This window comes from Triticum urartu, chromosome 5A, assembly GCF_056163025.1.
Source record: "Triticum urartu cultivar PI428250 chromosome 5A, HENAU_Tu73, whole genome shotgun sequence".
NCBI classification, from domain to species: domain Eukaryota; kingdom Viridiplantae; phylum Streptophyta; class Magnoliopsida; order Poales; family Poaceae; genus Triticum; species Triticum urartu.
The window spans coordinates 640,659,261-640,682,417 of NC_141877.1; the positions used below are offsets into that span (position 1 = coordinate 640,659,261).

General features: G+C 39.5%; 8 non-coding genes and 3 pseudogenes across 8 annotated transcripts; all 11 read right to left on the reverse strand.

Moving 5' to 3' along the window:
• Positions 1–17,309: 17,309 nt before the first annotated feature.
• On the reverse strand, positions 17,310–22,792 carry LOC147973658 (uncharacterized; annotated as a pseudogene).
• Positions 19,290–19,363, reverse strand: LOC125511859 (small nucleolar RNA Z267). Its single transcript, XR_007285133.1, has one exon. It is a non-coding gene; the product is annotated as a small nucleolar RNA Z267 (small nucleolar RNA).
• Positions 19,508–19,597, reverse strand: LOC125511863 (small nucleolar RNA R44/J54/Z268 family). The gene has a single exon (XR_007285136.1). It is a non-coding gene; the product is annotated as a small nucleolar RNA R44/J54/Z268 family (small nucleolar RNA).
• LOC125511697 (small nucleolar RNA SNORD14) lies at positions 19,893–20,013 on the reverse strand. Its single transcript, XR_007285060.2, has one exon. It is a non-coding gene; the product is annotated as a small nucleolar RNA SNORD14 (small nucleolar RNA).
• On the reverse strand, positions 20,058–20,194 carry LOC125511887 (small nucleolar RNA snoR2/U65; annotated as a pseudogene).
• Positions 20,247–20,427, reverse strand: LOC125511857 (small nucleolar RNA Z112). The gene has a single exon (XR_007285131.1). It is a non-coding gene; the product is annotated as a small nucleolar RNA Z112 (small nucleolar RNA).
• LOC125511861 (small nucleolar RNA Z152/R70/R12) lies at positions 20,467–20,561 on the reverse strand. The gene has a single exon (XR_007285135.1). It is a non-coding gene; the product is annotated as a small nucleolar RNA Z152/R70/R12 (small nucleolar RNA).
• On the reverse strand, positions 22,012–22,100 carry LOC125511763 (small nucleolar RNA Z103; annotated as a pseudogene).
• LOC125511760 (small nucleolar RNA Z103) lies at positions 22,141–22,235 on the reverse strand. The gene has a single exon (XR_007285110.1). It is a non-coding gene; the product is annotated as a small nucleolar RNA Z103 (small nucleolar RNA).
• Positions 22,301–22,395, reverse strand: LOC125511759 (small nucleolar RNA Z103). The gene has a single exon (XR_007285109.2). It is a non-coding gene; the product is annotated as a small nucleolar RNA Z103 (small nucleolar RNA).
• LOC125511752 (small nucleolar RNA Z103) lies at positions 22,468–22,566 on the reverse strand. The gene has a single exon (XR_007285104.1). It is a non-coding gene; the product is annotated as a small nucleolar RNA Z103 (small nucleolar RNA).
• Positions 22,793–23,157: the final 365 nt, after the last annotated feature.

The window sequence follows — 23,157 nt, forward strand, 5'->3', positions numbered from 1 at the left end:
CTAGGCCTTGTTTACCATCATTGCAATACCGTTTACGCTCACTTTTATCACTTGCTACCTTGCTGTTTTTATTATTTCAGATTACAAAAACTATCATCTACTATCCATATTGCACTTGTATCACCATCTCTTCGCCGAACTAGTGCACCTATACAATTTACCATTGTATTGGGTGTGTTGGGGACACAAGAGACTCTTTGTTATTTGGTTGCAGGGTTGCTTGAGAGAGACCATCTTCATCCTATGCCTCCTACGGATTGATAAACCTTAGGTCATCCACTTGAGGGAAATTTGCTACTGTCCTACAAACCTCTGCACTTGGAGGCCCAACAATATCTACAAGAAGAAGGTTGTGTAGTAGACATCAAGCTCTTTTCTGGCGCCGTTGCCGGGGAGGCGAGGAAAGCGGCACTAACACCCCGTCAACTAAGCTCTTTTCGGGCGCCGTTGCCGGGGAGGTTAGCGCTTGAAGGTATATATTTAGATCTTGCAATCGAGTCTTTTAGTTTCTTGTTTTATCACTAGTTTAGCTTATAAAATAAAACTATAAAAAAATGGAATTGAGTTTGTCTCATACGCTTCACCTTTTTAATATCTTTCGTAAGTATGATGGAAAGGAAAATTGTGCTCAAGTGCTAGAAGCAGAAATCTATAAAATGGTTGGCACTAAATCTTTGAATGATGAGCATGATTGCAATGTTGTTAGTATGAATTCCTTGAATATCCATGATGCTAATGATATGTAAATCCACAAGCTTGGGGAAGCTATGTTTGATGAAGATGATATTTTTTGTCCCCCAAGCTTTGATGAGCAAATTTACTATGATGAAAGCATGCCTCCTATCTATGATGATTATTGTGATGACATGTATGCTTTAAAGAATAATGATAACCATGAAACTTGTCATCTTGATCTTAATTTTCAATCACATGATAGTTATTTTGTTGAGTTTCCTCCCACTATTATTCATGAGAAGAATCTTGCTTATGTGGAGAGTAGTAAATTTTCTATGCTTGTAGATCATGAAAAAAATGCTTTAGGTGCTGGTTATATTGTTGAATTCATTCATGATGCTACTGAAAATTATTATGAGGGAGGAACATATGCTTGTAGCAATTGCAATAATATCAAGTTTCCTCTCTATGTGCTTAAAATTTCGAAGTTATGTTTGTTTTGCCCTCCTATGCTAGTTGATTATTGTTCCCATAAGTTGTTTGCTCACAAAATCCCTATGCATAGGAAGTATGTTAGACTTAAATGTGCTAGTCATATTCTTCATGATGCTCTTTTTATGTTACAATTCTTATCTTTTATGTGAGCATCGTTGAAATCATCATGCCTAGCTAAGGGCATTAAGCGATAGCGCTTGTTGGGAGGCAACCCAATTTTACTTTTATTACTTGATTTTTGTTCCTGTTTAGTAATAAATAATTCATCTAGCCTCTGTTTAGATGTGGTTTTAGTTGTTTAATTATTGTTTGTGCCAAGTAGAACCGTTGGGAAGACTTGGGGAAAGTCTTTGCGATCATGCTGTAAAAAAACAGAAACTTTAGCGCTCACGAGAATTGCTGCCATTTTTATTTGGAGAGTGATATTTAGTTAATTCTTTTTGTAGATGATTAATAGATAAATTCCTCAGGTCCATAAATTTATTTGATAATTTTATGAGTTCCATAAGTATACGTTTGGTCCAGATTACTACAGACTGTTCTATTTTTTACAGATTCTGTTTTCTATGTGTTCTTTGCTTATTTTGATGAATCTATGGCTAGTAAAAGAGTTTATAAACCATAGAGAAGTTGGAATACAGTAGGTTTAACACCAATATAAATAAATAATGAGTTTATTACAGTACCTTGAAGTGGTGATTTATTTCCTTACACTAACGGAGCTTACGAGTTTTCTGTTAAGTTTTGTGCTGTGAAGTTTTCAAGTTTTGGGTAAGGATTCGATAGACTATGGAATAAGGAGTGGCAAGAGCCTAATCTTGGGTATGCCCAAGTCACCCCAAGGTAATATTCAAGGATAGCCAAGATCCTAAGCTTGGGATGCCCCGGAAGGCATCCCCTCTTTCGTCTTCGTTCATCGGTAACTTTACTTGGAGCTATATTTTTATTCGCCATATGATATGTGTTTTGCTTGGAGCATCAATTTATTTTGTTAGGATTTGCTTGCTGTTATTTAGAACAATGTTTTGAATCTTTTATTTCAATAAAATTGGCATTGATAGCCTTTACTATGCCTATGTTACAAGTATACATGTTGCTGTTTGAAAACAGAAAGTTTACCGCTGTTGCAATAATTCCCTAGAAAAGTCAGAATGTGATAAAATGCTGAAACATTTTTCATATTAAGCTCTGATAAATTTACTACAGTGGGAATATTATTTCATAATTTTTGGAGCTAGGGAAGTATGGATGTTGCAGCATTCTTTACAGACTATCCTGTTTAGGCAGATTGCTGTTATGTTTGCATTGTTTGCATATGTTTGCTTCTTTAATGATTCTATTTGAGGATAGGACTATTAAATATACAGAGACATTTAGTATGCAATGTTGAATAATAATTTTAGTGATTTGCTACAGTAGAGTATGATAAGGTTTTGGCAATGGTTTATACTAACTTATCTCACGAGTCCTTGTTGAGTTTTGTGTGGATGAAGCTTTTGAGATTTAGGGAGACCGTGATATGAGAGGAATTAAGGAGACACAAAAGCTCAAGCTTGGGGATGACCAAGGCACCCCAAGATAACATTTCAAGAAGTCTCAAGCATCTAAGCTTGGGGATGCCTCGGTTGGCATCCCACCTTTCTTCTTCAACAATTATCGGTTAGTATCGGTTGATCCTAAGTTTTTGCTCTTCACATGATGTTTGCTATTCTTAGATGTCATTTTATTTTGCTTTGCTTTCTGTTTGATTTAGAGTACCAAGATCTGAAATTATTAAATGTTAGAGAGTCTTCACATAGTTGCATAATTATTCGACTACTCATTGATCTTCACTTATATCTTTCGGAGTAGTTTGTCATTTGCTCTAGTGCTTCACTTATATCTTTTAGAGCATGGTCGTAGTTTTATTTTGAAGAAATAGATGAACTCTCATGCTTCACTTAGATTATTTTGAGTCTTAAATAGCATGATAATTTGCTTAAAATCCTAATATGCTAGGTATACAATATTAATAATAAAATTCTCTTATGAGTGTGTTGAATACTAAGAGAAGTTTGATACTTGATGATTGTTTTGAGATATGGAGATGGTGATATTAGAGTCATGCTAGTTGTGTAGTTGTGAATTTGAGAAATACTTGTGTTGAAGTTTGCGATTCCCGTAGCATGCACGTATGGTGAACCGTTATGTGATGAAGTCGGAGCATGATTTATTTATTGATTGTCTTCCTTATGAGTGGCGGTCGGGGACGAGCGATGGTCTTTTCCTACCAATCTATCCCCCTAGGAGCATGCGCGTAATACTTTGCTTTGATAAGTTGTAGATTTTTGCAATAAGTATGTGAGTTCTTTATGACTAATGTTGAGTCCATGGATTATACGCACTCTCACCCTTCCACCTTTGCTAGCCTCTCTAGTACCGCGCAACTTTCGCCGGTACCATAAACCCACCATATACCTTCCTCAAAACAGCCACCATACCTACCTATTATGGCATTTCCATAGCCATTCCGAGATATATTGCCATGCAACTTTCCACCATTCCGTTTATTATGACACACTTCATCATTGTCATATTGCTTTGCATGATCATGTAGTTGACATCATATTTGTGGCAAAGCCACCGTTCATAATTCTTTCATACATGTCACTCATGCACCATTGCACATCCCGGTACACCGCCGGAGGCATTCATATAGAGTCATATCTTATTCTAAGTATCGAGTTGTAATTCTTGAGTTGTAAGTAAATAAAAGTGTGATGATCATCATTATTAGAGCATTGTCCCAGTGAGGAAAGGATGATGGAGACTATGATTCCCCCACAAGTCGGGATGAGACTCCGGACGAAAATACATAAATAAAAGAGGCCAAAGAAGCCCAAATAAAAAAGAGAAAATAGGCCATAAAAAAAGAGAGAAGGCCCAAATAAAAAATATAAAAATAAAAAAATGAGAGAAAAAGAGAGAAGGGACAATGCTACTATCCTTTTACCACACTTGTGCTTCAAAGTAGCACCATGATCTTCATGATAGAGAGTCTCCTATGTTGTCACTTTCATATACTAGTGGTAATCTTTCATTATAGAACTTGCCTTGTATATTCCAATGATGGGCTTCCTCAAAATGCCCTAGGTCTTCGTGAGCAAGCGAGTTGGATGCACACCCACTAGTTTATTTTGTTGAGCTTTCATATACTTATAGCTCTAGTGCATCCGTTGCATGGCAATCCCTACTCACTCACATGGATATCTATTGATGGGCATCTCCATAGCCCGTTGATACGCCTAGTTGATGTGAGACTATCTTCTCCTTTTTTGTCTTCTTCACAACCACCATTCTATTCCACCTATAGTGCTATATCCATGGCTCACGCTCATGTATTGCGTGAAGATTGAAAAAGTTTTGAAAAAGTTAGAGTATGAAACAATTGCTTGGCTTGTCATCGGGGTTGTGCATGATTTAAATACTTTGTGTGGGGAAGATGGAGCATAGCCAGACTATATGATTTTGTAGGTATAACTTTCTTTGGCCATGTTATTTTGAGAAGACATAATTGCTTTGTTAGTATGCTTGAAGTATTATTATTTCTATGCCAATATGAACTTTTGTCTTGAATCTTATGTATCTGAATATTCATGCCACAATTAAGAAGAATTACATTGGAATTATGCCCACTAGCATTCCACATCAAAAATTATCTTTTTATCATTTACCTACTCGAGGACAAGCAGGAATTAAGCTTAGGGATGCTTGATACATCTCCAACGTATCTATAATTTTTGATTGCTCCATGCTATATTATCTACTGGTTTGGGCAATATTGGGCTTTAATATCCACTTTTATATTATTTTTGGGACTAACCTATTAACCGGAGGCCCATCCCAGATTTGTTGTTTTATGCCTATTTCAGTGTTTTGAAGAAAAGGAATATCAGACGGAGTCGAAACGGAACGAAATCAACTGGAGAAGTTATTTTTGGAAGGAAACACACCCGATGGACTTGGACCCAACGTCAAGGAAGGAACGAGGTGCTCACGAGGGTGGGCCCCCCCCAGGGCGCGCCCCCCTGTCTCGTGGGACCCCCGTCACTCCCCTGATGTACCTCCTGCACCCATATATACCCACGTGACCTAAAACTTCCAGAACACACAATAGATCGGGAGTTCCGCTGCCAGAAGCCTCCGTAGCCACCGAAAACCAATCTAGACCCGTTCCGGCACCCTGCCGGAGGGGGAAATCCTTCTCCGGTGGCCATCTTCATCATCCCGGTGCTCTCCATGACGAGGAGGGAGTAGTTCTCCCTCGGGGCTGAGGGTATGTACCAGTAGCTATGTGTTTGATCTCTCTCTCTCTCTCGTGTTCTTGAGATGATACGACCTTGATGTATCGCGAGCTTTGCTATTATAGTTGGATCTTATGTTTCTCCTCCCCCTCTTCTCTCTTGTAATGAATTGAGTTTCCCCTTTGAAGTAATCTTATCGGATTGAGTCTTTAAAGACTTGAGAACACTTGATGTATGTCTTGCCGTAGATATCTGTGGTGACAATGGGATACCACGTGCCACTTGATGTATGTTTTGGTGACCAACTTGCGGGTTCATGAACCTATGCATAGGGGTTGGCACACGTTTTCGTCATGATTCTCTGGTAGAAACTTTGGGGCACTCTTTGAGGTCCTATGTGTTGGTTGAATAGATGAATCTGAGATTGTGTGATGCATATCGTATAATCATGCCCACGGATACTTGAGGTGACAATGGAGTATCTAGGTGACATTAGGGTTTTGGTTGATTTGTATCTTAAGGTGTTATTCTAGTACGAACTCTAGGGCTGTTTGTGACAATTATAGGAATAGCCCACCGGATTGATTGGAAAGAAAAACTTTGAGGTGGTTTCGTACCCTACCATAATCTCTTCGTTCGTTCTCCACTATTAGTGACTTTGGAGTGACTCTTTGTTGCATGTTGAGGGATAGTTATGTGATCCAATTATGTTAGTATTGTTGAGGGAACTTACACTAGCGAAAGTATGAACCCTAGGCCTTGTTTACCATCATTGCAATACCGTTTACGCTCACTTTTATCACTTGCTACCTTGCTGTTTTTATTATTTCAGATTACAAAAACTATTATCTACTATCCATATTGCACTTGTATCACCATCTCTTCGCCGAACTAGTGCACCTATACAATTTACCATTGTATTGGGTGTGTTGGGGACACAAGAGACTCGTTGTTATTTGGTTGCAGGGTTGCTTGAGAGAGACCATCTTCATCCTACGCCTCCTACGGATTGATAAACCTTAGGTCATCCACTTGAGGGAAATTTGCTATTGTCCTACAAACCTCTGCACTTGGAGGCCCAACAACGTCTACAAGAAGAAGGTTGTGTAGTAGACATCAACTGCTATCCAACATGCATCTAGAGTATTAAGTTAAAAACAGAGTAACGCCTTAAGCAAGATGACATGATGTAGAGAGATAAATTCATGCAATATGAAATAAACCCCATCTTGTTATCCTCGATGGCAACGATACAATACGTGCCTTGCTGCCCCTTCTGTCACTAGGTAAGGACACCGCAAGATCGAACCCAAAGCTAAGCACTTCTCCCATGGCAAGAACTACCAATCTAGTTGGCCAAACCAAACGGATAATTCGAAGAGACTTGCAAAGATAACCAATCATACATAAAAGAATTCAGAGAAGATTCAAATATTATTCATAGATAGACTTGATCATAAACCCACAATTCATCGGTCTCAACAAACACATCGCAAAAAGAAGATTACATCGAATAGATCTCCACAAGAGAGGGGGAGAACTTTGTATTGAGATTCAAAGAGAGAGAAGAAGCCATCTAGCTACTAACTATGGACCCGAAGGTCTGAGGTAAACTACTCACACTTCATCGGAGAGGCTATGATGATGTAGAAGCCCTCCGTGATGACGGCCCTCTTCCGGCGGAGCTCCAGAACAGGCCCCACGATGGGATCTCGTGGATACAGAAAGTTGCGGCGGTGGAATTAGGTTTTTGGCTCCTGTTCTGATCGTTTGGGGGTACGTGTGTATATATAGGAGGAAGGAGTACGTCGGTGGAGCACCAAGGGGCCCACGAGGCAGGGGGCGCGCCCTAGGGGGGGCGCCCCCCACCCTCGTGACCTCCTCTTTGATCCCTTGCAGTAGGGTCCAAGTCTCCTAGATCACATTCGGTGAGAAAACCACGTTCCCGAAGATTTTATTCCGTTTTGACTCCGTTTGATATTCTGTTTATCCGAAACACTGAAATAGGCAAAAAAACAGCAATTCTGGACTGGGCCTCCGGTTAATAGGTTAGTCCCAAAAATAATATAAAAGTGGAAAATAAAGCCCAATATAGTCCAAAACAGTAGATAATATAGCATGGAGCAATCAAAAATTATAGATACGTTGGAGACGTATCAGGCATCCCCAAGCTTAATTCCTGTTCGTCCTCGAGTAGGTAAATGATAAAAAGGGATTTTTTGATGCGGAGTGCTACTTGGCATAATTTCAATGCAAATCTTCTTAATTGTGGTATGAATATTCAGATTAGAAAGATTCAAGACAAAAGTTTATATTGACATAAAAAAATACTTCAAGCATACTAACAAAGCAATTATGTCTTCTCAAAATAACATGGCCAAAGAAAGTTATCCCTACAAAATCTTATAGTCTGGCTATGCTCCATCTTCCCCACACAAAGTATTTAAATCATGCACAACCCCGATGAAAAGCCAAGCAATTGTTTCATACTCTAACTTTTTCAAAACTTTTCAATTTTCACGCAATACATGAGCGTGAGCCATGGATATAGCACTATAGGTGGAATAGAATGGTGGTTGTGGAGAAGACAAAAAAGGAGAAGATAGTCTCACATCAACTAGGCGTATCAACGTGCTATGGAGATGCCCATCAATAGATATCAATGTGAGTGAGTAGGGATTGCCATGCAACGGATGAACTAGAGCTATAAATGTATGAAAGCTCAACAAAAGAAACTAGTGGGTGTGCATCCAACTTGCTTGCTCACGAAGACCTAGGGAAATTTGAGGAAGCCCATCATTGGAATATACAAGCCAAGTTCTATAACGTAAAATTCCCACTAGTATATGAAAGTGACAACATATGAGACTCTCTATATGAAGAACATGGTGCTACTTGGAAGCACAATATATGAGACTTGCTATATCATGGTGCTACTTTGAAGCACAAGTGTGGAAAAAAGGATAGTAGCATTGCCCCTTTTTTTGGGCCTTCTATTTTTGGGGACAATGCTCTATTGAATTATGATCATCACACTTCTATTTATTTACAACTCAATGATTACAACTCGATACTAAAACAAAGTATGACTCTATATGAATGCCTCCGGCGGTGTACCGAGATATGCAATGAATCAAGAGTGACAAGTATGAAAGAATTATGAACGGTGGCTTTCCACAAATAGTATGTCAACTACATGATCATGCTAAGCAATATGACAATGATGGATGTGTCATGATGAACTAGATGGTGGAAAGTTGCATGGCAATATATCTCGGAATGGCTATGGAAATGCCATAATAGGTAGGTATGGTGGCTGTTTTGAGGAAGGTATATGGTAGGTGTATGATACCGGCGGAAGTTGCGCGGTATTAGAGAGGCTAGCAAGGGTGGAAGGGTGGGAGTGCGTATAATCCATGGACTCAACATTAGTCATAAAGAACTCTTATACTTATTGCAAAAATTTAGAAGTTATCAAAGCAAAGTATTACACGCATGCTCCTAGGGGGATAGATTGGTAGGAAAAGACCATCGCTCATTCCCGACCGCCACTCATAAGGAAGACAATCAATAAATAAATCATGCTCCGACTTCATCACATAACGGTTCACCATACGTGCATGCTACGGGAATCACAAACTTCAACACAAGTATTCTTTAAATTCACAACTACTCAACTAGCATGACTTTAATATTATCACCTCCATATCTCAAAACAATTATCATGCTTCAATATTTTCTTAGTATTCAACACACTCAAAAGAAAGTTTCACAAATCTTGAATGCCAAGCATATTATTATTAGGCAAATTACCATGCTATTAAGAGACTCTCAAATTAATTTAAGTGAAGCATGAGAGATCAATAGTTTCTTTAAAACAAATCCACCACCGTGCTCTAAAAGATTTAAGTGAAGCACTTAGAGCAAAATTATCTAGCTCAAAGGATATAAGTGAAGCACATAGAGCAAAATTATCTAGCTCAAAAGATATAAGTGAAGCACATAGAGTATTCTATCAAATTTTAATTCATATATGGCTCTCTCAAAAGATGTGTACAGCAAGGATGATTGTGGCATACTAAGACACAAAGACACAAATAATACAAGACGCTCCAAGCAAAACACATATCATGTTGGTGAATAAAAATATAGCTCCAAGTAAATTACCGATGAAAGTGGACGAAAAGAGGGGATGCCTTCCGGGGGCATCCCCAAGCTTTGACTTTTTGGTGTCCTTGTATTATCTTGGGGGTGCCATGGGCATCCCCAAGCTTAGGCTCTTGCCACTCCTTGTTCCATGATCCATCAAAAAAATTCACCCAAAACTTGAAAACTTCACAACACAAAACTCAAAATAGAAAACTCGTGAGTTCCGTTAGCGAAAGAAAACAAAAGACCACTTCAAGGTACTGTAATTAACTCATTCTTTATTTATATTGGTGTTAAACCTACTGTATTCCAACTTCTCTATGGATTATAAACTATTTTACTAACCATAGATTCATCAAAATAAGCAAACAACACACAAAAAACAGAATCTGTCAAAAACAGAACAGTTTGTAGTAATCTGAAGCTAGCGCAAGATCTGGAACCCCAAAAATTCTAAAATAAATTGATGGACGTGAGGAATTTATCTATTAATCATCTGCAAAAAGAATTAACTAAATATCACTCTTCAAATAAAAATGACAGCAGTTCTCGTGAGCGCTAAAGTTTCTGTTTTTTACAGCAAGTTCAACAAGACTTTCCCCAAGTCTTCCCAACGGTTCTACTTGGCACAAACACTAATTAAACACAAAAAAAAACAGAGGATAAATAATTTATTAATTACTAAACAGGAGCAAAAGGCAAGGAATAAAAATAAAATTGGGTTGCCTCCCAACAAGCGTTATCGTTTAACGCCCCTAGCTAGGCATAAAAGCGAGGATAGATCTAGGTATTGCCATCTTTGGTAGGCAATCCATAAGTGGCTCTCATGATAGTTTCATATGGTAATTTTATTTTCTTTCTTGGAAAGTGTTCCATGCCTTTTTTAATGGAAATTGAAATCTAATATTCCCTTCCTTCATATCAATAATCGCACCAACCGTTCTAAGGAAAGGTCTACCAAGAATAATAGGGCAAGAAGGATTGCAATCTATATCAAGAACAATGAAATCTACGGGCACATAATTCCTATTTGCAACAATAAGAACATCATTAATTCTTCCCATAGGTTTCTTAATAGTGGAATCCGCAAGATGCAAGTTTAGAGAGCAATCATCAAAATTACGGAAATCTAGTAAATCACACAAAGTCTTGGGAATAGTATAGACACTAGCACCCAAATCATACAAAGCATAAAACTCATGATCTTTAATTTTAATTTTAATAGTTAGTTCCCACTCATCATAGAGTTTTCTAGGGATAGAAACTTTCAACTCATGTTTTTCTTAATAAGATTGCATCAAGGCATCAACAATATGTTCGGTGAAGGCTTTATTTTGACTATAAGCATGTGGAGAATTTAGCACGGATTGCAACAAGGAAATACAATCAATTAAAGAGCAAATTTCATAATTAAATTCCTTGAAATCCAATATAGTGGGTTTAGCAACATCTAGATTTTTATTTCTTTCAATCCCACCTTCATCAATTTCATCATTAAGATCTAAACACTCCGAAATTTTAGAACGCCTTCTAGGTAAAGGAAGATCATATTCAGTTTCATCAAGATTCATATTGCAAAATAAAGATTTAATTGGAGACACATCAATAACTTTTAGATCTTCATCTTGATTTTCATAGGAATTGGAAGAACATGCTTTAATAAAGGGATCTTTGGAAGCATGCATCCTAGCGGTTCTTTCTTTACACTCATCAATTGAAATTCTCATCGATTTTAGAGACTCATTAATATCATGCTTAGGTGGAATAGATCTAAGTTTCAAAGCATCAACATCAAGAGCAATTCTATCAACGTTCCTAGCCAAATCATCAATCTTAAGCAATTTTTCTTCAATCATAGCATTAAAATTCTTTTGCGAAGAAATAAATTCTTTAATATTAGATTCAAAATCAGCGGGCATCTTATTATAATTTCCATAAGAGTTGTTGTAGGAATCCCCATAATTATTAGAAGGATTACTAGGATATGGCCTAGGATTAAAATTCCCTCTATAAGCGTTGTTACCAAAATTATTCCCACCAACAAAATTCACATCCATAGATTCATTGTTATTCTCAATAAAAGTAGACAAAGGCATATCATTAGGATCAGAAGAAACACACTTAGTAGCAAATAATTTCATAAGTTCATCCATCTTTCCACTCAACACATTAATTTCTTCTATCGCATGCACTTTTTTATTAGAAGTTCTTTCAGTATGCCATTGAGAATAAGTAACCATAATATTATCTAGGAGTTTAGTAGCATCTCCTAAAGTGATTTCCATAAATGTGCCTCCCGCGGCCGAATCTAAAAGATTTCTAGAAGCAAAATTCAATCCGACATAAATTTTTTGTATAATCATCCACAAATTCAAACCATGAGTAGGGCAATTACGTATCATTAATTCCATTCTCTCCCAAGCTTGTGCAACATGTTCATGATCAAGTTGTTTAAAGTTCATTATATCGTTTCTAAGAGAGATGATCTTAGCGGGAGGAAAATACTTAGAGATAAAAGCATCTTTGCACTTGTTACATGAATCAATACTATTCTTAGGCAAAGACGAAAACCAAGCTTTAGCACGATCTCTAAGTGAAAAAGGAAATAGCTTCAATTTAACGACATCATTATTGACATCTTTTTTCTTTTGCATATCACATAAATCAACGAAGCTATTCAGATGAGTAGCGGCGTCTTCACTAGGAAGGCCGGCGAATTGATCTTTCATAACAAGATTCAACAAAGCAGTATTAATTTCACAAGATTCAGTATCGGTAAGAGGAGTAATCGGAGTGCTAAGGAAATCATTATTATTGGTATTGGTGAAGTCACACAATTTGGTAGTATCTTGAGCCATCGCGACAAACAAGCAATCTAACACACGAGCAAACAAAAAGCAAGCGGACGAAAAAAAGGCAAATAGAGAGGGAGGATAGAGAGAGAGGGCGAATAAAACGGCAAGGGTGAATTGGGGGCAAAAGGAAAACGAGAGGAAAATGATGTAATGCGAGATATAGGGATTGTGATGGGTACTTGGTATATTGACTTTTTGCGTAGACTCCCCGACAACGGCGCTAGAAATCCTTCTTGCTACGTCTTGAGCTTGCGTTGGTTTTCCCCGAAGAGGAAGGGATGATGCAGCAGAGTAGCGTAAGTATTTCCCTCAGTTTTTTAGAACCAAGGTATCAATCCAGTAGGAGCCCACGCTCAAGTCCCTCATACCTGCACAAAGCGATAGCTACTCGTAACCAACGCGATTAGGGGTTGTCAAGCCCTTCACGGTCACTTACGAGAGTGAGATCTAATAGATATAATATTTTTTGGTATTTTTGGTATAAAGACGCAAAGTAAAAAGTAAAAGCAAAGTAAAAAGCAAAACAATATTAAAGTGATGGAGATTGATATGATGAGAATAGACCCGGGGCCATAGGTTTCACTAGTGGCTTCTCTCAAGAGCATAAGTATTCTACGGTGGGTGAACAAATTACTGTTGAGCAATTGATAGAATTGAGCATAGTTATGAGAATATCTATGCATGATCATGTATATAGGCATCACGTCCGTGACAAGTAGATCGAAACGATTCTGCATCTACTACTATTACTCCACTCATCGACCGCTATCCAGCATGCATCTAGAGTATTAAGTTAAAAACAGAGTAACGCCTTAAGCAAGATGACATGATGTAGAGAGATAAATTCATGCAATATGAAATAAACCCCATCTTGTTATCCTCGATGGCAACGATACAATACGTGCCTTGCTGCCCCTTCTGTCACTAGGTAAGGACACCGCAAGATCGAACCCAAAGCTAAGCACTTCTCCCATGGCAAGAACTACCAATCTAGTTGGCCAAACCAAACGGATAATTTGAAGAGACTTGCAAAGATAACCAATCATACATAAAAGAATTCAGAGAAGATTCAAATATTATTCATAGATAGACTTGATCATAAACCCACAATTCATCGGTCTCAACAAACACATCGCAAAAAGAAGATTACATCGAATAGATCTCCACAAGAGAGGGGGAGAACTTTGTATTGAGATTCAAAGAGAGAGAAGAAGCCATCTAGCTACTAACTATGGACCCGAAGGTCTGAGGTAAACTACTCACACTTCATCGGAGAGGCTATGATGATGTAGAAGCCCTCCGTGATGACGGCCCTCTTCCGGCGGAGCTCCGGAACAGGCCCCACGATGGGATCTCGTGGATACAGAAAGTTGCGGCGGTGGAATTAGGTTTTTGGCTCCTGTTCTGATCGTTTGGGGGTACGTGTGTATATATAGGAGGAAGGAGTACGTCGGTGGAGCACCAAGGGGCCCATGAGGCAGGGGGCGCGCCCTAGGGGGGGCGCCCCCCACCCTCGTGACCTCCTCTTTGATCCCTTGCAGTAGGGTCCAAGTCTCCTGGATCACATTCGGTGAGAAAACCACGTTCCCGAAGATTTTATTCCGTTTTGACTCCGTTTGATATTCTGTTTATCCGAAACACTGAAATAGGCAAAAAAACAGCAATTCTGGACTGGGCCTCCGGTTAATAGGTTAGTCCCAAAAATAATATAAAAGTGGAAAATAAAGCCCAATATAGTCCAAAACAGTAGATAATATAGCATGGAGCAATCAAAAATTATAGATATGTTGGAGACGTATCAGCCCTCCTGAGAGGTTTTAGGGCTTGGCGGCGGCTCCGTGTCGTAAAACGCGATGATTTCTTCTCTCTGATTTTTTTCTCTCCGAAAGCAAATATATAGAGTTGGAGTTGGCGTCGGAGGGCATCCAGGGGGCCCACGAGGTAGGGAGGCGCGCCCTAGAGGGGTGGCGCGCCCCCACCCTCGTGGACAAGGTGTGGGGCCCCTGGTCTTCATCTTTGACGAGGATTTTTTATTATTTTTTCTAAGATGTTCCGTGGAGTTTCAGGTCATTCTGAGAATATTTGTTTTCTGCACATAAAACAACATCATGGCAATTCTGCTGAAAACAGTGTCAGTCCGGGTTAGTTCCATTCAAATCATACAAGTTAGAGTCCAAAACAAGGGCAAAAGTGTTTGGAAAAGTAGATACGACGGAGACGTATCAGTAACCTTTCTGAAGAAGGAACTCACTGAGTCAGTTGTACCACATCCGTCCCGACTGCCTTAAGCCATATAATGACTTATTCAGCTTTACACAATACATGTTGCGTTTTGCATTTTTATTCGGAATGGAGATTCCATCAGGAACCTTCATATATATGTCCGAATCTAGTGACCCGTAAAGATATGCGGTCAGGACGTCCATCAACTGCATAGATAGACGATTTTGCACTGCCAAAGATATAAGATATCGAAAAGTAGTTGCACTCATTACTGGAGAATATGCTTCAGTGAAATCAATGCCGGGTTTCTGCGTGAAACCTTGTTCTACGAGCCTTGCTTTATATCTCACCACCTCATTGTTCTCATTCCGTTTCCGCAGAAAAACCCATTTGAATCCCACAGGGAAAACACTGGGGGTGTTGGTATTGCTTCAGTGAATACCTTTCTTTTGTTAAGCGAGGCAATTTCTCCTTGGATTGCATCCTTCCATTTAGGCCAGTCGGAGCGCTTTTGGCACTCAACGATAGACCTTGGATCATGATCAGTGAGAAGGGTATCTGCAATCTTTTCAGCAAAATATATGTCGACAGTCGTAGTCTTACGGTCAAATGATTCTCCAGAATCAACATAGTTGATGGAAATTTCCTGCACCCCTAGTGACTCTTCGTGATTTCCCAATACGATCGAGTCTGGGTGTTCCGATGTCCCAGTCAGTTTGTGCACACTGGAACTGGGTTGTGGAGGTTGCCCTTCCACTGGGTGTATACTACCCATCAGGTGTTTGTCAACGTTGAGTTGACCTGCATTTACTGACTCCGAGGTTTTTCTCCTCGATTTCCTTTGCTGCTTGCTAGAAGCATGCTCCGGGTCAGAGGCCGTACTACTCCCCCTCTTTTTAGGAATAGGGAGTTGAGTGGTTTTTATTGGTACCTCCACTCTTTCTGGCGCATTTCTGGCCGGGTTTAAGGATTTTGTAACACCTTTCAAATCAGTAAATGAATCTGGCAGATTATTTGCAAGATGTTGCAAATTAATGATCTTCCGAACTTGAAGTTCGGTCTCATGGGTACGTGGATCAGAGGATGAAATGGAATGAGCATTCCAATCAATTTCCGGGCATTCTTTCTGGTACTTGAAATCTCCCCCTAATGCCGGAAAATGTTCCTCATTAAATATGCAATCAGCGTGACGGCCTGTGAACAGATCCCCAATCAGGGGTTCCAGGTACTTAATAATCGACGGCGATTTGTACCCCACATAGATCCCCAACTTCCTGTGTGGGCCCATAGATGTCCGTTGTGGTGGTGAGATCGGGATGTATGCAGCACATCCGAACTTACGTAGATGGGAAATGCTTGGAGGATTTCCACGTACCAATTCCAGAGGGGAAGAACTGTGATATGCAGTTGGCCTCAATTGTATCAAGTCAACAACGTGTAAAACAGCGTGACCCCAACAAGAGGTTGGCAAGTTGCAATTCATCAACAAAGGTCTTGCAATGAGTTTGATCCTCTTAATCAATGCTTCAGCCAAACAATTTTGTGTATGGACATATGGAACAGAGTGTTGAACTTCAATCCCCAAAGCCATGCAATAATCATTGAAAGCACGTGAGGAGAATTCTGCAGCATTGTCCATTTGAATTGATTTAATTCGACTTTCAGGATAATGAGCTTGCAACTTAATGACTTGCCTCATTATCTTGGCAAATGCATGGTTTCGTGTGGATAGAAGACACACATGTGACCATCGTATAGATGCGTCAATCAGAACCATGAAATACCGGAAAGGTCCAGATAATGGCTGAATGGGACCACAAATATCTCCTTGAATACGTTCAAGGAACTAAAGTGGTTCAGCTTGTATTTTGAGGTGTGAGGGCCTCAAAATTAGCTTTCCCGTGGCACAAGATGTGCACACAAAATCAGAAGATTGAGGAAATTTTGACTCAAGCAAATTATGACCAATGGAATTGCTAGTAATTTTTCTCATCATCCCTATTCCAGGATGGCCTAGGCGATCATGCCAGGTTTGGAATGCGTTAACATTCTGAAAAGTTACTTTGTATGCAACATGTTCCACAGGTTTGATGTACGTATAGTACAAACCGGACGATAGAGAAGGAATTTTCTCATGTACCTTTTTGCCATATCCATCATCTTTAGTAAAGAGTAGATACTCCTCTTTGTTGTCTTCATGGGTTTCAATATGAAAACCATTTTTACGGATATCTCGATAACTGATCAGGGTACGTGCAGAATCGGGATATAGTAAAGCATCCTCAATTGTCACACATGTACCACTTGGGAGGGTGAATATGGCACGTCCAGTACCAACAATCACAGTATCGCGTCCAGTGATAGTTAGAATATCTCCATTCGTCTTTTTCAGAGTTTGGAAATATTTCATCTCCCTCAGTATGGAGTTTGTGGCACCACTGTCCACAAGGCATAATTCCTCTTCCATCGGATTGTCCCCGTAGAAAACTATATAAAACAAAGAATTTTCAATAAGAAAACCTCATAGTAATATATAGAATACAATCTTTATTATATCAAATGTGCTGATACAATACAATATAAAGACAACAACAAACTTGTGTTCTTATTACAATCATCACAAATGGACATAATTAAGTAGATCACTAGGAGATTGAGGGACTAGTCGAAGTCGCCAAACACGTTGTTTGCAGTTTTCTCAATCAACGTGTTCTCAATTTCAGCAGTAGCCTCAGGCAGATAAGGAATCACGGCGTTGCTCGGTCCAGGAGGAACATCGTGCGAACCACCAGCTCCTTTTGCGCTATCCGGATAAAGGTTGAAGTTGGCTTCAAACCTTTTCCCTTGAGGTGCTTTGCATCCCTGAGATTGCTGGTACAGCATAACCAGATGCTTGGGCATTGTGCACTTTTCAGTAGAATGCGTGGAACATCCACACTTGTTGCAAAGCTTAGATTTATCAAACCTGGGCTTTGAAGTGCCTTTTCCCTTACCTGGGTATCTAGATCTCCTGTTCCCATTACGCTTTCGCTTATGCTCGAAATTGGATTGTTTACCCCGAGGGGTACCATTAAACTTCTGTCTATTTGCAACATTTAGATGGACTTCAGGTAAAGGTTGTGCCCCAACTGGGCGCTGAGAGCCATTCTTAGCGAGTAGCTCATCATGCTTTTCAGCCTGAAGTAACATGTGAATAAGCTCGGAATAGACAGTGTAGTTATGAGCACGGTATTGCTGTTGGAGGATCCTAGCTGAAGGGAGCATAGTAGACAAAGTTTTCTCTATCTTCTCCCCCTCAGTAGGTTCCTTCTCACAAAAACGCAGTTTGGAACATATCTTATGAACAGCATGATTGTACTCACCGATGGACTTGAAATCCTGAAGACGAAGATGAGTTCAATCATGGAGTGCTTCGGGCAGGACTACTGCCTTCTGCTGTCCATACCTCGTTTTGAGGGCCAGAAACAGAGTACTAGGAGATTCTTCCTGTAAATACTCACACTTGAGATCTGGATGAATATGGTGCCTTATGATGAATAAGGCAGCATAGTTCTGCTGTTCTATCAACGGCGTGGCCCCATCCGGGAGGAGTCTCCAGGGGTTGTATTGCACGCGCTATCCCACGAGGCGCAAGACTGATCTTGATGTCCATAGCCCATGTAGGGTAATTGTGGCCATTGAGGGCAAGCTCCTCAAACTCTTTGGCTGTCATCTTCGCCTACATGGGAAACCAGAGATAATTAATTTACGGGTGGTAAATTAAAAACCATCATGGTTGTGTAATAAGAATGCAAAAATTTGATACTCAAGTGAAAACTTGAAAAAATCTCAACCTCAATTGTGTGAACATAACACTTTGAAGATCACTTAGATCTCACAGTAATAAGGTACATCACCATTACCTTGTGTATGCTACAATTCAGATATAAGGAATACACATTGAAGGTAATCATTTGTTGAGAATGACAAAGCGTAGACCTCATAGTAAGAGAGGATACTCTGCAAATGAGCAGTAGATCACAACTCATTCCCTTGTGATTCCAAGTAAGATGAGGGAGAAGCATTCAAAATTTTGCAAGTTTGAAATGCAAGAGAAGATCTCAATCAGAAAGACATGTTCGATAAAAATGAGACATGATAAACACAAGGAACATGTCATTCTTCCCAGATGAAATCCGATACTTTATTTATATTATCAATCCATTACATAATATAAACACACCTACTAATAATTACACAAGTCCTAACATAGAATAAATCTAGAACATGACTAAAATGTAAGTAGTAGTCAATCTATGTACTAAACAGTACTAAACATAGACGGCGGCGAGTGCTTCCTCTCTTCTCCTTTCTCTATTGCCTTTTGCTCTCGCTTGCTGTTCTACGTGCGTGATAATAACCCCATCTGAGGGAGAGGATAGGGGCACCAGTAACCGCATCTGCGCATGCTCAGATACTGAACGGATGGTCAGTTTTTGGCGCCAAAATCGATTCAGGTCCTGTGTAAAAATCAAAACAGTGGATTTCTGAATTGATAGATCAAAACAAAAATAGAGAAATGTGGATCTGTCTGTGCTAACTTCATACAATGGCAACAGTGGATTGATTGCAAATGCCTCAGATTGTAGGTTCATTTCAAAGCAAAACGCTGCAAAGTATATTTAACACCATCACCGGCAATTTGCTCCAACCAACTTACTAAACCAAGCTGATAGCACCAACAAAATCCCAAACAAAATGATAAACTAAGAAAAGCTGCCTCACTGGTGCTGACAATCAAAGCAGACGCAAGAAAATAACTAAAATTCGCATAGGCTTGGAAAACGGAGAACATCAGAGAGATTCCCATTATAGACTTGGTCTATCATACCCATTACATGGTTCTGATGTCCCTGTCTTGGTGTCATCACCTGCTTCCATGGATTTCCATCCAAGATCCGAATTAGACAACTAACAAAGAAAGAACAATGAACAGAGAGACAACAGTTGCCACCCTATTTAAGATTAATAATGTTTAACATCAAAAGAATCTAAAATTCAGCTTATATTTACCACAGTAAATGATAGACCATCATGAGATAATTATTATACCGTATTAACATTCCAAAGGTAAGGCCAACCATTTGTCAACCAATTCCCTGAGAGAGTGAAATATATCGGCAAGAAAGATCAGATGCAACAAAAACAACAAAATAAACTAGGGAAATCATCATGGCTCAGACATCCAAGGAAGGAATTAGCAGCATTAGCTCTCAAGCCTGACAGGGCATAAGCTCTAAGGCGGCATCTGCGAATGTTTTGAGAAACAAGCCTTAGTTCTATCATCATTGCCATTGATTTCCTAGAAAAACTACAAAAATTATTACAGCGAGGCAATACATGTAATCACAAAAAACGGCTCTGTGTACCGACTGAATCACAGCCACAGGTTCCTATCAAATGTGAAAATCTTTGTTGGCACAATGTAGCATCTCCGGTAAAGGCATGTTGCTACCTGAGACGTGGCATCGGGCCCAAGAAAACAGGAAAAAAAGAAAGGTTGCAAGAGAACAGACATCATTGCTTAGTCCCTCAGAGACCCGTTTCAAATCACACACACAGCTGAATCAAGCCGGTGCAAATGGTATTCCTTCCCAGAGCAAACCACAGAGGTTATGATACAGGAATGGACACTTGCAGAAGCAGAGAAGCGGCTGCCGTTTACAGTGTCATACGGCACTTCCTGGTCTAGTGCTCTTCCCAGGGACAAGATGTAGTACAAAAAGGAAAGAATGACAACTTCAAGCAGTGCTCAGTGGAAAGAGAAGTCGTTTTTTGGTTTGGAGGCTCATGGTGACAGATGCCACCACTGCCAAATACCTATATCAATCATCACCACATCACAAAATCAGAGGAAACGGAAATGAAATAAACAGAAGATGATGGAAGGTAAAGGCTTCAGTCTGTGTAAAAACATGAATCGATCAATGGCGGATGAATCCGCGTCACAGAAATATGCTAAGATCCTTTCGGACCTGAATCATCACCAGTCAACAATATCCAATTCTATTCACACGAAAGAAAGGAAAAATAAGCAACAAAAAAATAGATAAATTTGGATAGGGAAACTATCATTCTGCTAAACATGTCTAGTACATTATACTCCAGCACTTGTGAAAATGTTTGTGTGCAAAAAGATAGAGGCACCAGAAAGGATCATTATCTCTAAAGCCTGGCAGGGTAAAAAACCTGAAGGCGGCATCTGCAAATGTTTCGAGAAACAAGCCTTGGTTCTATCATAATCACAATTGATTTCCCCAAACATCCACAGCAAATATTATAGTTCTGTCTATTGACTGAATCGCAGCACAGCAGACAAAGTAACATTAGGGAAAAACAGAGACAAAATAAACAATAAAAATTATGAAGTCTGGAAGCACTGCTCAGTGGAAAGATAAGTAAAGGCTCACAGTGACAAATGCCACCACTGCCAAAAACCTATATGAATCACCATCACATCACAAGAATGACAATAAACAATAATGAATTCAACAGAAGAGAATGAAAGAAAAGGCATCAGTGCTAACACCATGAATCAATATCCAGCGGTCAAATCGACCTCACCAGAATACAGTAAGATAATACTCCCTCCTTTTTACTTTGCATATAATAATTGTTTGAAGTAAAGTTTGACCATATTTATATGAAAAAAAATATTAACATCTACATTTCTAAATTTATAAAATATGAAAATTAAAGTCATGACGCATCTAATGTTGTTGATTTCGCATTATGAATGCTAGTATATTTTTCTACAAACTTGGTCAAAGTTTACAAGGTTTGACTCCAGACAAATCTTATATGCGAACTAAAAAGGACCGGAGGGAGTACATCCCTTGGAAAATAATGATTCATGGAAATATAATTACTTGTTACAGTTTATTAGTGTATAATATACATGGTCAAACTTAAAACAACTACTGTGCATACAATTTGAGTGCAGAATCACAGTGAGAACAATTCCTGTATCCAAACCTGAATGGATGCAAACCGAAATAAACTGATTTAGCAAAACCGTGCACCCACTGAAGTAAACTAGTTTCCATCAGTCGGATCATTTCGTACAACTCTAAGGTTCAACATGGCTCAAGGTCAACAAACTGGATACAACACATTAGAGCTGCTTTTCCTGAGATTTTCCATTAGCTTTTGAATCAATTAAGTAATTTCTATGCTCGATGAATCATTCTGTAGCATCAAAGCATGAGATTGAGAACTCTCATTGTGCAGCGCTTCACATTAGCTGTCGCAAAGAAACATAAGCAAGTGAATAGCAAGTGGCAAAAATTTAAATCGATCAGACCTGTGGCTTGATAAAGGATTACATGTGCGTGCAGTATAATCATAGTCAATCATTTGAGGATAGGATCCTCACTTCCATTAAGAGAAAAAATAGTTTGGGGAAAATAATAATAAAGTGGATGGATCAGATTTCTGGCTTGGAATCCTGATGGGATTACATTTGCGCATAGTATAATCATAGTCGATCATTTGGGGAAAGGATCCTCACGTCCATCCAAATTTAGAACGATAATAACAATAAACAAAAATCGAAGAACAGGAATAAAATATGGAAGAACCATGGATCAGATTTCTGGCTTGGAATCCTGATGGGATTACAGTTGCGCACAGTATAATCATAGTCGATCATTTGGGGAAAGGATCCTCACGTGCATTCAATTTGATTTCACGACAAATAAATAAGAAAGAAAATACAACAAAGGGAGAAGCAGAGACAGTTCGATGAGATGGATCAGATTTCTGGCTTGGAATCCTCTGATAAAGGATTACATTTGCGCACAGTATAATCATAGTCGATCAGCTGGGGAAAGGATCCTCACTTCCATCTACATCAAGAACTCAACAGAGAAACCCAAGAGAATAGAACAGGGCAGCAACATCAATCACATAATAAAACGAAAGTGGCAGATCTGACGGGGGATGCATCAGACGAACGAAACGAATCGAACTGCCAAGAAGATAAGACCGGTAGAAAAAAAGCTAAAAGATCTACGCAAAGCAAGAACAAGACGACCGGGCGGCCGCCGGAAGACCATGGGAGGACCATGGGAGGCTGGAGGACTGCGCTATATATGGGGGTTGTGGGCGCAGGAATCCTAAACCCTAGCTCGCATCGCATCGAACGGGGGAGGAACCGCCACGTCTGCGCGTTGGATTAGGTTTTTTTTTTTTTTGCGTTCCCTCCTGGTGGTACTAGCGACGGCGTCGGGAGTTGTTCGGGCCTTGCTATAACCCGGCCCATCGTATAATCTGGGCCTGTATTAGTTAACTTTCCCGTAGTTCAAAAAATAAATAATTAACTTTCCCATCGATCGCTGAAAAAAAGTTAATTTTCCAACCGTTATCTCAAAAAAAATTCCCGTCGCTACGCCCGCTTGATTTTCCATTGCAGGAGCCAACCTTGCAGTGTATCCTGC